At 40.8% G+C, this 12,530-nt stretch overlaps 1 protein-coding gene across 2 annotated transcripts in view; it reads right to left on the minus strand.

The window, feature by feature from the left end:
• The window catches only part of tsnare1 (T-SNARE Domain Containing 1), a 138,476-nt gene that overhangs the window by 7,681 nt on the left and 118,265 nt on the right, over positions 1 to 12,530 (minus strand). The window lies entirely within an intron of this gene.

Consider the following 12,530-nt stretch of genomic DNA (forward strand, 5'->3'; position numbering starts at 1 on the left):
ACGATGAGTAAAAACATTTCTGTTAGGATAGAACTCTTCCCACAATGCTTTACTGTTTCAGCAATTTAAATGAAGTTAATCAACGTTGTTCTGGAGATCCTTTAGGAAACGTCACTTGTCTGATTTTGTATTTTCTCGTCCGATAATGGCGCCACAGGGTTTGGGGTGCGAAAGGTTTTAAGGGTCCCGGTTTGGTGGTTTGAAAACATGGTCACTCTAGCTAGACTTGAACAAAACCCGAGGAGTCACTTGCGTTAGCTGGCTAATCTCCAATTAGATCTACTGCCGGCCGACCACTTTTGGTTTATTTTAATTGCCCCGCACATGCACTATCTAACTTTAGAGCCTCGTTACGTTGGTATCTTTCCAATGACAATGGATCAGGGCTGTAAAGCTTTGTGTTTTGAGCTCAACGCTTGAGTGCACGCAAAACACACAAACGGAATTTTAGCCGTAACCCAAAGACAACATTAGCTGAGGTTAGCACAGCAAGCTAATTAGAGGTCACACTATGGAGAGCTTAAATTGAACGTCAGAGCTGGAAGACTGAAGACTGAAGCCTACCACAACGGAGAGAAAGTTACATATGAGCTGAGGTCGCTGTGTTTGTTCGCAGTTTAGCAATGTTTGGCTTGGGACGTTTAAATATAGCCAAAGAGGAGGCGATAACTCACTAACTCCAAGTGTACATGTATTTCTTTTGTATTGTATGTAATGTTATAGCATAATTGTGTAGCCTTTAGTAAAAGGTTATGTACAGTGTCATGCTGAGGAGTTTGAAATGAATGAAGTACTTATGCTAGCCCATACGTACACACTGCTGTCTGTTGAAAATAAATGAAACCAACAATTGATACATCTCTCTTTGGAAGTCATTATTGATTATTTTTGTTCTAAGCAGTTACATTGCTCTGCTTTATTACAGCAATGTATGAAATGCCCACGTGAACACAGTGTGACTGACAGGCATTGCTGGTACTGACGGACCGGCAGAGCTTCATATGGAGCCTCCTCTCACAGCTCTCATCGTGATGTGTTTGCTTGTGGCAGGCAGCTTTTTTTCAAAGAAGCAACTGTACAACAACCGGCTCATCCGCGAACAGACACCGTGAGGGGAACATAGTGGAGCGGTTAGCAGCTAAAGAGACAGATATTTCCCTCCGGAGTTGCAAGAGAATGAAAATGTTGACTTGGTTTGGCATTCATCAACTGGAAACCAAAATGACTCCAAATATCTAACATAATAGCTCTGTACCTCCAGTAGAATTATGCTGTGCCCTGTTCATTGTCTGATTTATCTCCATACTGAAGGGAATGAGTGGGATGAGTATTTTGCTGATGACTAATGAAGAAATCAGTAATGTCATATTTTGGAGGAACATTGGCTTTCATAATTTTTTGTTCTCTTATAATCTTAATTGGACCATTACAGTTATTTGTGTATGTATTTTTGAATCTGAATCATACAACTGAAATGCAGCAAGTTTTTAAAAGAGGACATTTTTATTCCCCAATTATGTTCCTACAGGTAGCGGAGTCTCCTGGGGCTGGACTGCCTCTGTCACTGTACCAAGGTACACGTGAACGTGAATTGTTGGTAATTGTTGACGGAAAATTGGCATCACCCCTTGCTGCTCTCAACTCTCATGTTTCTAAGAAGCCAACTGCTGTGTCAACGGACCCTCTACTTCCTGGAGGACTGGATGTCGATGTGGACCTTGCATGAAGCGTGGCTGGTCCTGCAAACCGTGGGGATGTGCCCAATGCGCATCACCCTGAACCCTAAAGAACACTGCAGCGCTGGCGTTAGAATCATATGCAGTAGACATACTGCTTAGAGCGGGATGAAGGGATGCTGCTGATGGTGTGAAGCTAAGCCAGACTCTATTGGATTCAGCCGAGCTCAATTTGTCTTTGGTCATCTACTGGTCACAAACCTTGATAAGGAGATCAGATAAGCACAAGTTTCTCTCATTGAGGCTGAAGTAACTATTTAGTAACTAGCTATGTGTTAACTTTGCTGTGCATTGAAGGAGCACAGACTTATGGGGATGGTTATACAAAAACCTTTGGCAAGTGGCTCATTGAGAATTGATTGCCGGCCTGCCTCTGAATCCAGTAACGCTCTTCTGTTGAGTTTTCTATCTTGCGGCGGGTCTTTAAAGTTGAGGTGGATGCCAGCGCCGTGGGAGCTGGAGCGGTCCTCTTCCATTAAGATGCACAGGGAGATATGTTGTTCTGAGGTTGAGGACGGAAACCGTGATTTCGTGGTTGGACTCCGTTAATCAATTAATTAATCTTAACTACCTTTAACTAAATGTCAGGAAGCCCCAAAGGGGAGAGATGCCAATTATGTTACTTTCCCCTTTTCTCCTGTTTCTCTTTTGATACGTTTAGGATTGCGCCTTTTATTTTGATTGTGTTTCTATAAGGGCCGGTTGGTGAGTTACTTTGGCCAGCGCTCTCCCTCATGTTACAATCCAGCTTCTGTTCAACTGACATTTGGTCATATAACAGAAAAAGAGTCAAAAAAAGTCCCCAAAAATATTTTCAAATATTTTACGAGGAGATGCGAGACTCACGTGCACTAAAAGAGATGCACGGCCGGCCGAGTGATGGAGAAGGAGAAGACTCACTGAGATGGAGAACGACTTCCTCCACTACATCCTGAAATAGATAAGAGTTGTTTGATGCAATATTAATTTTTAAAATATTAAATTTGGCACCTGTAACTATGATTTGTCTTTTCCTGAAATTCAACCTGGCTCCAACTCAAACAACATGATTAATTAACTCAAGATTAAACATAACGATGGCCAAGTTGATTTTACAACTCTCTTGTTTGCATTCATGGATCATAATGAGCGACTGCCAGGTGTGTGACATCACACATACTGGAACAGCATCAAATGATTAAAGATTAAAAAATAAAACAGTCAAATACATGTAACCCACGAATGAACATTATTTATAGTTTCTGAAACACATCCAAGACTGCATTTTGAGAGAACTAATATTCTGCTAATGAAACAAAAGAACAACACGGTGGATGTTCTGTAAGTTCCTGACAAAGAAAGCCATTCTGTGGTCCATTTTTTTTTAGGTTTTGGCATTAGTGTAAGATGATAGTTTGGCTGAAACATGTGTCATGGTTAGTCAGTACATCCACTTCATTATTTAACCAGGACCAGAATCTACACCTTTGAGTAAAAATAAAGGAATTTTAATCATGTTTGAGTTATTAAGTGTGGATATTTCAAGAAAATAAATGGGATGTAACATAATGAAACAACTGTGGCAAAAACATGGAAAAATAAATTACTGGTGCGCATGATTCTTCAGCATGGTCATCCTTCAATCTGAGGATCGGCGGTTCGATACCAATGTCGACACTAAATGGGTGAATGATGACACGTAGTGTTAAATCAATTTGAGGGCCTCGGAGTTTAAACCAGTGCTACACATGTACAGTGAATGTTCTCATGTTGAAGACACAGGCTTGATACAAGAACACTTTGGTGTTCTTATATTAACATTTCGCTTGAACGACTAATCCAACTTCAACAGACTCTACTGATACAGGTGTTGTTAAACATGCATTCCAGCCTGATGAACGTCATTTCTTCATGAAGTGATGCACACAAGACATCAGAGCACTGCGACTGTAGAGAATTATCCAAACTGTTGAACTGAATTGAAATAGGCCTTGGCCAATTAAATACTTAAATTGCTTCAACCAAACATGTTGGACCGATTCCTAAACTAGCAAGCCATGATAATAAACAGCTGAACTGAACATTTATTTAGCATTAAGGCGTTATCGTCCAAGATGTAAACAAGTACGAACAACTTTTCTTTTCCCACTGCAGAGAAAGACAGACCATCTGTACATTACTGACAGTAATGAGTACTCACAAGTTGTGTTTGTAGCTCACTTGCTGAACGCCATGAGGTCAAATTTATCTTTTACAATCACTTTTCCTGCTGAATGTTTATAGCACCCAGATGCAAAACACTACACCTTGTTGTATTGTTAATCAAAATAAGAATTACTGTGAAGCGTTGAGTCGCATCTTACAAAGACAGGTATTTTTTCACCAGGTTCAAGTACGTTCTCAAGACCTATTAAAGCAAACAAACAAACAACAAGTCCAATACGAAACCACACTGTGATCTATATCTGAGTGAGCTACTTATAGTGTTTGACCGGAGTGGTTGGAAATTTAAAGGTTTCAATCTAGTCTCGATCAATACAGACTCATTGGGTTGGTCAGCGCTTTTTTGCCCCAATTCCAGATGCAGGAAGCTAATAGCTCATATCAATCACAGCCTAAACCGCTTCCATGGGACATTGATTGTCTAGTAGGTGTAAGATTTATGACGGCCATCGGCGTCAAACAATCACTTCCCTCTTTCACTTTTCAGTGTATTACCAAAGACTCACACAAGCACTCAGTGTCGCGCCAGTATCTAAAACTAATATGATCAAAGCTTCTTTTTCTACTCGTCCAGATCAGATTTGGGTTTATGTCTCTTTAATATAACAGCCAGTTCTTCTCTGCGACACTTGAAGCACACATATAACCAGAATAAAGGACTACACTGTAATCATCATTTTCCCCACTCACATGCCCCGTCTCAGCCACAATAGCGCTGTCTGCTGTTTACGGGTTTCCTTGTTTCATTCATGATCACATTTTGTGTTAGTCACTTGTTTTGTCATCCATCTTTAAGCTGCTTTAACACATATTTATTTATCTGTATCAGTTCGTCATATTACATATACATACATAAAATTTGGTCTCTGCATTTAACCCATCCTAATGGTGCATTCACACTAAAACACTAGCGAATTTTCCTGATTTTACTCGCTCGACTTCATGTGGTTAATTAGCTTTTTTGCAACCATTCACAGAGTAAAAGGGGTGCGGCTATGTTACCCCAAGTTAGCAGCACATAGCCTCACTAGCTAACCTAAACTGACCCGGTCACGTTCCTATACTTAGCAGCACATAGCCTCACTAGCTAACCTAAACTGACCCGGTCACGTTCCTATACTTAGCAGCACATAGCCTCACTAGCTAACCTAAACTGACCCGGTCACATTCCTGTAGTTAGCAGCACATAGCCTCACTAGCTAACCTAAACTGACCCGGTCACGTTCCTGTAGTTAGCAGCACATAGCCTCACTAGCTAACCTAAACTGACCCGGTCACGTTCCTGTAGTTAGCAGCACATAGCCTCACTAGCTAACCTAAACTGACCCGGTCACGTTCCTGTAGTTAGCAGCACATAGCCTCACTAGCGAACCTAAACTGACCCGGTCATGTTCCTGTAAAACATGTTTAATTTCCGCTGTCAACCATGTAACATTAACAACTATTTCTGCGTTATACTTGTTGTGGAAATACCACAAATGTCAGAACATCAAGCGTCCCCGTGTCTGGGTTCATCATATTATCCGTAATCGCACACAGCTCCGACTCTTCCAGGATGAGTGTCTGAATGAAGCCGCTTCCAGCGCTCATTCAGCCGGACCGGCAGCCATGTTGAATTCTGCTACGGCAGGACGGCGGTGACGGTCTCAACGCTGATTTGTTTTCGCATTCGCAACTCAGCATTAGGCGAAAAAGCAAATATTTGAAACACTTTTTCGCAACTATTGGCGTCTGTGCATTGACTTTACATGTAATCTAACCATGATCATTATTTAAATCAATATTGAAATGTATTATATAATATTTTCCATGCATTTCACAGCAAAAGATTGATGGTGAAAAGGGTCTTTTGACAATATAGTGACATTATCCCTGTCACATAACTACATTTTGTATGTGTCTGTAGAACATTTCATGAAGAAGCAACTCTTTATTATTAACTGAAAGCTATCTATGATCTTTATGTGGACATAATCACTGAATTCGTAAGACAGGTTTTTTTGCAGGACAGTGTTGAGAAAAATGCTGACAGCTCTATACAGTAATAGAGTTCCAGCTTATAATGTAGAGTATTAATATTATTTTATAAATGACCACACACTCCTAAACTTTCTCTCCACCATACATACAATTGCCATTTTTAATGAAATAAAATGAAGCATTCTGGCCATTAGGAAAGGCAAACTGTGGAAAGGAGGGCAGGCGGAGTGCATTAGAGACACAGCGGTTCAGAGAAGCAGCCATCGCTCGCTGCTCAGCCCCGCAGTGCAGCCCGAGAGCCGGACCAAAAAATACGCAGGCTCAGTTCATGTCGGGTCGGGCGAGAATTTTTGGGCTATTAGCTCCAGTCTCAGTCCAATGGCAGTTCTCATAGGATGTGATCCAGCATTAAGCCCTCCACTGGAGGATGACACTCATTTCACCTGTCAAGGTAATCAGTCACAGTCTTAGGTAACCTAAGATCTTCCGGAAAAGCTTTGAGCAGTGCATGCTGGGAAGCTGAGCAGGCACACAGGCAGTTGGAGTGTTTGCTTGTGTTTTGCAAGAGAGGGAAAGGGTGGCATTTTCATTTGATTGGGGATTAAAGGTCACAAAGTAAGTATTTAAACGCTCCTGCTCAACTTTGGCGCTAATCACTCCTCCACAGCTGCGAGCTGGAGGAGCCGGCAGAGCGCTCAGATCACCGTTGTCACAGTTTGTTGTCTCCCACTTCGCGGTGACAGAGCCTTACCCACCCGGTAATCCCTCGCAGCAAAGTTTGGAGTAAGCTGACGGCATGGAAAAAGATAAATAAGGATTTTCATTTCTCACCATGTAATGAAAAATTGCATAGCACTTCCTCTCCTTGCTACGTTTATCTCCAACGCAGTTTCAGATATTCCCAAACTGTCATTCATCAGAATGCACAAAAAACTTTCCACCTTGGGTTTTTACAGGCCCGAGAACGGAAACTTATTTAAAATAATGATGTCTTACTTACCGACTAAGCATGCAGACGTTTAACATCTACTAAGCTTCCCAGCTTTTCCACCAGTGCCAGGCTGAGGACGGCACAGGAAACTTCTCCCACTTAGAGAGGAGAGATTGAGGACGTCAGTGACAAATGTCTTGCATTAACTTTGTTGTTTATTTTTTCCCTCGGCAGACATGAAATAACCGTATTAAATCAAGTAGTCACTCGGCCATTAATCTCAATGCAGCTGACTAGTTCCTCAAAGCTAATGGGGTTTAGAATTTGCATGAGGCGAGTTTACCCACAAAGCTTTGCCAAAGAGGATTGCTGCTCAGACAGAGAGCTTATTGTCACACTTGTTCATAGACATGGATTAACGATACCAGGCCCAAAAGAACTCCACTAACTGTGGCAGCAACTCACAAGTTCCCCTCCACTGGCTCAGATCCTGGTTTCAGAGGGACGGAGACTCAGTCTGCAGCCGAGCGGCCAAAAGCTTCACATTTGTTTAATCTACACAAACGCTCGTTCAGCGCCAGACTGTGGAGCGTCCATCAGAAGCATATCGTGCTTGTTTAAGCTATGAAGGTAAAGAAGTAGAAGCCAAACATGATAATTGAAATATGAAATGATTCCCAACACTTACCTTTTCTCTTCCACTAAATATCAGTCCCTCTTTCAATATTTACTCTTTGTCATATCATCGCAGCGCTCTCGAATTCCCGCTCTGTGTTGTCAACTTAGCATTCTACATCATTTGAATAAGCCTCTTTCAGTGCGAGCGTGTGCGCTGTTTTTCATAGTAACGAAGTAAAGCAGCTTTTGAGTCTAAATATAACATGTAACCACTGCATTAATTCTTTAATATTTATCAGCAGGAAAAAGGTGTTTGAAATGTGGCTTATGAAATTCAGTAGGAAAACAGCAAAAAAAAATAAAATATGCAAGTTGTGCTCAAGTTCTGACATTGTTTGAACACACACACACACACACACACACACACACACAACTGCACCTTCAGGACAGCGCAAATCCTCCATATCCTTTCGGGAGAGACTCTCTTGTCTCCCACTGCCCACATTGTGTGGCTGATCCACACAATGTGCGTTACAATAGCATTCTGAGCTCTGGCTCTCACTTGTATGATGATCGCTGCTCAACAGTGACAACCGGCTGTTGTGATACAACATCACAAGTGATCAGTGTATTCCCTCGGCGTGGCACGATGTGCATTGCATCACAGTCGCAGTGTAATCCACCTCACCCGCTGAGCAACATGACAAAGCAATGCACACAAAGGTTTTAGAGGCACGAAGTCATTACAGATTCTTTTGTGTTCCACCTGTCCCATCCATCCACCGCGGATACTCGCTGATTTCCTTTCAGGGTCACAAGTTAATACAAAGAGAGACGCAAGAGGTGACAGCATTAAACGCCCGGCAGCGAAGTAAAGTCTGAGCTACTGATGAAGATGTTGATGAAGACGTTTTTGTCTCCTCTGAAGAAGAGCAACCAGGTCGCCACAAGAATTAAACACGATGACATTGTATGTTTCTAAATCAACCAAATCTATATTTCATATCAGCTTTGTCACGCTTGCAGAAAAGAACTAAACTACTTGGTTGAAGTATACTACAGTACAATTATTTCTGAAGTGTGTTAAAAGTGCAATTATTAAAATAGGTGAAAGCGTGACTTTTGGATACTTTTTTAAAATATATTTTCAGAAAGTACACTTTTCAAATAGTACTTGATGTGGTATATTTAAAATCTGTTATCAAATGTGCTTTAAACACATTTTTTTAATGCTAATTTAAATCATACGTTTTGAATTATACAAAAAATACATTTGAAATTAAAGTTAAAAAAAGTACATTTGAGTAATTGCATAGAACCTTCACTTAAAGTATATATATATATTTTTTTAAATATATATATTTATACTTATATATATATATACCATATATATACTTTTTATATATTTGCAGAAAGTACATTCTTTGATAGTATATTTGAAATATACTATTGAAAATGTAAGTATATTTGAAATATAAAAAATGTTCCGCCTGAGTAGGGTTGGAAAAAACATGTTTGTCTTACAATACATAATATGTAAGGTAACAAAACATGATATAGTTTGGGTGCAAAGCCAGAAAAGAGGGGGATGTAATGAACATGATAGTGAAGAGAGAACAGAAAACTAAACATATTTGTCTTTTTTGTTCTTGAGAACCTAAAATGTAAAACCTGAAAAGCTCATTTTACTTTCGAGCACAATGAAGGAAAGACATTTAACCAATTAAGGTACTTCATTTACTGTCGTTGCTCAATTTAAGTTGAATATTCATCTACAAATCTGCACATATTTAGTATTAATAAATAACAACCAGCATCAGCGTACTTTCTTACTTTCTTAGCAGCGATACGGAACACAAAGGACCCGATTGATTGTTTGTTTGACCGTCACTCTGAGCAAGCTTACAGGACTTTCTCACTTAGTTTTCTCATTATTATAACATGCACATTTATGAATTATGTCATATATATATATATATATATATATATATATATAGGGTTTATAAGGTTTCTTCCCTTTTTTCCCTGTGAAAGTGTTTTTACGATCTTCATTTGGAGACTTGTTTCTGATCTGATGTGAGGTCCGGGGACAGAGATGTCATGTGTACGGATTGTAAAGCCCTCCGAGGCAAATTTTGTGTTTGTGATTTTGGGCCATACAAAATAAAAACAAAAAAATCTATACACACATTTTCTTCAAAATGCTAACTTGTCCTCATTTGACGTGGTTGGCAAATAAAAGGCCTGAGGACTGGGCTGAGGAGAGTTTGGAGATAGAAAGGGGTTCAAAAGTTTGCTGGAAAGAGAGCAAAAAGTTGAAAAACATTGCCAACAATAATATTGTATGCTGGCGCTTTTGGCCATGTTGTGTTATTTCACAGGTGACATCAGGCCGAGGAGAATGTTCATTGGGAGGGATGACGATGTCAGGATATGAGTTTCTGTTTCCAGGTTTGTCTCCTGTTCCCTCTGCGTCTCTGCACTTCCTGCCCTTGTATGCCTTGTTCCTGATTGTGTGTGTGTGTGTCTCCTGATTGTTTGATTCCCTTCACCTGCCCTCAGCCACGCCCACGTGTCCCCTGATTGTTTATGGTCTACACCGTGTTTCCCCTCTCTTATATATACTTCCCTGCTTTCTCTTGTCCCCTGTCAGATCGTCGTATGTCATTTGTCGTTCCTTGTGCAGTGTGTGTGTGTGTGTGTGTGTGTGTGTGTGTGTGTGTGTGTGTGTGTGTGTGTGTGGTGGTCAAGTGTTCCTGCGGTTTCGGTTCCTGCCTTTTTGGTGTCTGTTTTGTGGACTAAGTAACGTGCCTTTTTGATTTTTCTGCTACCTGCCTCATGTCTTGTTCCTCTGCATGTGAGTCTCTGTAACTCCACACTCGGCCGTAACAGACGAGGGATAAAATGAATGAGGGGAACTATTTTGTAAGAATGATGCTCACTCTTCCAGTAGAGTTACAGAGAAGATGTCAAGAAGCACTGAAGCTTGCCATGCTAGATTCATAGGAAGTTTGATATAGATATCAATGCTGCAACACACACATTTTGTTGTCAACAAACACGCAGATTGCCGTGAAATCACGTGAGCACATTTGTGCTATTTGACCGTCTGGTTTTCCTCTCGCACTACTCTCACACCCAGCTTCTCATTGTTGTCCAGTGATACTCTGTTAATACGCTTTTCATTCTCGCAGGTCTGTATTATGGGCAGTAATATAATTATTATAACCTCTTGGGGCTGCTAATGATGCTTTAGAGTTTAGTTTTGTTGAAAGAATTGTCCATCATCAAATTAATAGTAATATCTTTGTGTGTTTACTGTTAAGCACAAAAGGCCAGTGGAAACAGTAATCACAAGCCAACAGTATTTTAGTGCTTGTGTTCCTCCAAATTAAAACCACACATCAAATTAAATCTTTAGTCTCATACATGCTGCAAAGTAATTGGTAAATAAGAATATGCCGGGGCTTAAGAACCCCTTTGCACTCCAGCATTGTCTGTAATGCTCATTCTCTCCTCCAGTCTAAGTTGTGCAGTGTGTGGCAGTCGACCGCTGCCATATTAATAAGGCTAAAACCTGTTAATTGGCACACTGTCTTTCCCAAAGCCTGACATTAACATCTGTTTCCTTGTTCAGCAATTCCTTTGTAAACATGGGGAGGATCCTTTCAGTCAATCACAACCTGAATAAAAATCTTGACCACTTTTGCGAGAGTCTACCGAAGCCAGAGACACAACTTATGAGGCCTTGAGGCGTCTGAATGTGTCATTACCTGGCAGGAAGTGTCTAATGAGGTCTGTGGGTTGAAGTCTTAAGTTTGGCTTGTAAATCATTTATAAGCCTTAGCCCGTATAAAATCCTCGTAAAATGAATTGTCCAAAACTAATGAGGAACAACTCCTCAACCAAAAGACCTCGATGCACATTGATGGTCACCTTTAACAGGAAGTGGAATCCATTATCAGTATTTCCCTTTAAAGCAATATGACCATTATAGTGATTCTATAGAATAAGTATAAATATAAAAGTAGTGGACGTAGTCAAAACGCCATCTGTTTGTGGACTTCAGCTTCAAGCCTGGAGTTTGTCATTGGGCCGTTGCCGTCATGGCTTTAGTTACTGGTGACAAAAGAGGGCGGAGCTAAGCTTAACCCACAGCTGGATGAGACAATTTTAGGAAACCAAAAAGGGGTTAAAATTCTAAGACAAAAACAGAAACACAAGAACGAAATGGGCAACACAATGATAGAGACCTGTCAATCACAAGGTAGCCCCGCCCTAAAGCACACCACTGTTTATTTTTACTCGTGGACCACTAAATGAACATCATGCTGTATTGAAGAAGACTTGAACAGTAGATTGAGACATAAACTCATGTTTACAGTGTTTACTGAGGGAATACATCAAGAGAAGTGGGCTTTGGGTCAAAAACAGTCGCTTTTCAGTGTCATTAGATCACAAAGACCAGGATCACAAAGGTCCAACTGGAAGACACCTCAGTCTGGTGTCAAAGTCTTTGACGAGTATTGCCCTCCTGTTGGAGTTGCCTAGTGGCCATCACTGCTTAGATATCAACAGAATAGCGTGTGGAGCAACCTTTACCACCACTTATTGCAGCAAAGACGGTGATTGCTTTAACGTTTAGTATAATAATGAGCTTTCATTATTAAATGCCCCCATCTTGTTTCTAACAGCTGGGGTTGACACAGGACCCATAGGCCACGTCTACCTTGTAACTAATAATGAGTGAACGGAAGTACCCCAATTAAAAAGTACTTGTTGTAACATGTGATGGGTTATCTCACCCGTACGGTGGCATTTTCCAGAAGTTCCTGTGCTGTTGCTTATAGAGCACAGGTGACCCGGCGGCCCCGACCCGATGCACAGTGTAGCTTCAGCACATGGCGCTGACATGCATACAGAAAAATCTCACTCCCCAAATGACTTTGTGAACAAGATGTGATGGCAGTGCCAGTAACATAATTCCTATAAAGGAAGGAATAAGTGTCAGGAAGCAGTTATTGCATTATTTAGAGTGTCATAAAGAGCCAGGCTATTGATTT

The sequence above is a fragment of the Clinocottus analis genome, unplaced genomic scaffold (genome assembly GCF_023055335.1).
Source record: "Clinocottus analis isolate CAN_PGR_092001 unplaced genomic scaffold, fCliAna1.0.p SCAF_9, whole genome shotgun sequence".
Taxonomy (NCBI): Eukaryota; Metazoa; Chordata; class Actinopteri; order Perciformes; family Cottidae; genus Clinocottus; species Clinocottus analis.